We start from the raw sequence: 2,668 nt of genomic DNA, 5'->3' as shown, positions 1-2,668 counted from the left end.
TGTACCCGGGGCCTGGCGTACCCAGGGTATGGTTCATGGCTCCACCTAGGGCGCGAACTCAAGACCCTCTGCGTGCAAAGCAGACATGCTAATCACTACACTATGGAACCTCCTCTGACTCCTCTTTTTAAAAAATATTTATTTGAAGATTTGGAATGTGAACTACTGTAAAAGTTGTTTAAAATTTTATCATTAATTATTCTTATTTTTTATGCATTTCTAAATTGTTAAGGGTTACATTAACAAACACATTTTTCTATTAGTCATCTCTTTCCCCTGTAGTTCTCAAAATCTGCTTCAGACACACAACTAAGGGACAGCTCTGATAACAGAAGGTTGAACAGATGGCCATTTTCAATTTTATTTTTTCAGAAAATGAAAGCTTTTTTTCCTGCTAACCTCTAAAGTTGACTCAAGAAGACACTTACTATGACAGACAAAATAAAAGTAAGAAAATGAAAATAACATTAGCTAGCTACTCAAGAAACTTTGAGTTTTGTGATAGTTTTCATTTGCTTGAATCAAAAGAAAAATTAAACTAACTCTATATAGAGCTTCGGAAACCTGTCATTGATTTGAAAATCTTTTCTTCCCTCACATGATATTGAAAGAAAAATAATACAAAAATAGAAAAATAAAAACATTCAGAAAAGGGAATTCAGAAAATGATGTAGTCTGGAATTAAATATTTTTAGTTTCCTTTTTCAACATATAATGATTTATGATAATAATACATCTATTCTAAAGAGTACATAATTTATATTTTCCATAATTAAGGTTTTATAATGTTGGGGAAGACAGTCTTATGCATGTAGTCTTTAGACTCTCACTTGGCTTCATAAGAATAGGCTGTAGGCTTGGAATGCTCAATTAACTAGATGAAGAGCCCACACAGCCTGTGCCGGGTTTATCACCTTGTGAGAATGTCTTTTCCTGTTTCAGGCTTTATGATTACTCTTTGTCTCTGCTTGAAGCATGTGCATCATATGGTACTTGGCCAACTACACTGTTATATCTGTCCTTTGGGGAGGGAACAAGGTCTTTCTATTGCAGCACAAGAGGGGTGTGCATAGATACGTTGTCCTGTGTGGGCTGCAGGGAGAGACCCTCCTTGGCCAAGGGGAACTGACACTACTATTGAGGCTGATCTTTCTCTGTCTCTTTTCTATGTGAGAAAAGCATTGACTGCATTGTGTTTTCCTTGGTGACTCCCAAACCGAGTTGTAATGGGTGGAAGTGTTTAGAGTCTCCCCTTGGGATTGATAACTGGTGCATGGTAGTCTGCTCAACATAAGGTTTTTTTTTTTTTTTTTTTTTCATTATTTTTCTCTCTTTAAGTCTGTTTATTTAGAAATTTGTTTTAAATCAGAATTTTACATGCACAGATCTCATTCCCAAAAACGTATGTAGAATTTAATTTCATTTCTTTTAAAATTGGCTAGTATTATTTATGGTAAATAAATTATAAAATAAAAACATGATGTTTGGTGTGAGAACACCTTATAAACAGACTGCATAAAGGAGACTGAGTAGAAGTGTGTAACAAGGTGAAAGTAAATGATAACTCAGGTCAGATATAATTCAGTGGCAGTGTTGAATACTATTATGTGGAAGGAAAGAATTGGGTAGTTAAGATCCAGGTGTAATGAAAAAGAACTAAAAAAACTGTGTTGGGCTCTGTATTTGACCAGGTAGAGAGGCAATAGATATGGTGTTTGATGACTGGTATCTTGGTTAGAGTGAAGGTCTAAACTCTGATTCTCTTCTCTAATAGTTATAAGGTTTGAGCCAGCTTATTAACTCAGTTGTGTCTACCTTGTAGGATTTTCCTAAAATTACAAGAGGAAATGTGTAACTAAGGTATTTGCCTGCTATTCCTACCGCACAATGAGAATTCAGTACGTGTAAGCAGCTATTGTAATGCTAAATTCTCAATAAAATTCTCTCATTTATAAATTGAATATATATATATATTTTAATGCTTGTAGGATTTTCCTAAAATTACAAGAGGAAATGTGTAACTAAGGTATTTGCCTGCTATTCCTACCGCACAATGAGAATTCAGAACGTGTAAGCAGCTATTGTAATGCTAAATTCTCCTCAATAAAATTCTCTCATTTATAAGTTGAATATATATATATTTTTAATGCTTACAGCATCTAGTCTTCCTAGGTGGTCTCCCATCCAAGTACTAACCAGGCCCGACCCTGCTTAACTTCCGAGATCAGACACGATCAGGCGTGTGTCAGGGTGGCATGGCTGTAGACTAAGTTGAATAATTTTATATCCAAAATATAAGCAGAGAGAGTAAAGTCTAAGAGAGATTAAGTGATTTAGAGAAGATTATTGCTTCTTTGTGTGTTCATTATTCTAAATAAATGGAGAACATATCTAACTGGTGTATTTTTTAGTAGCTATACTTTATGGGGGTCTAATTTTATTCTTGAGTAAACACAAGCACAGGAGAAACATTTATAGTATGGGTTGAGATTTCTAGCAGTCAGTTTATAGGCATATTAAACCCCCAAGAAAGAGTAGTCAGTGTTCTTACTAACATGCTGGAAGTTGTCAGATATCTCTCGGCTCTACACCGGCTCGACTATATATTTCTCCCTAATACTGGAGCAGGAAGACTGCAAACCACCATTTCTCAAGATTCCATGTCTTA

The 2,668-nt window shown here is 35.1% G+C and overlaps 1 pseudogene; it reads right to left on the bottom strand.

Annotated features, from left to right (window-relative positions):
• Positions 1 to 2,147: 2,147 nt before the first annotated feature.
• LOC112481420 lies at positions 2,148 to 2,267 on the bottom strand (annotated as a pseudogene).
• Between the last annotated feature and the right edge of the window lie 401 nt (positions 2,268 to 2,668).

The sequence above is a fragment of the Pteropus alecto genome, unplaced genomic scaffold (assembly GCF_000325575.1).
Source record: "Pteropus alecto unplaced genomic scaffold, ASM32557v1 scaffold72, whole genome shotgun sequence".
Classification (NCBI taxonomy): domain Eukaryota; kingdom Metazoa; phylum Chordata; class Mammalia; order Chiroptera; family Pteropodidae; genus Pteropus; species Pteropus alecto.
The sequence above is the reverse complement of the archived record's forward strand: the minus strand, read 5'-3'. Positions and strand labels throughout refer to the sequence as shown.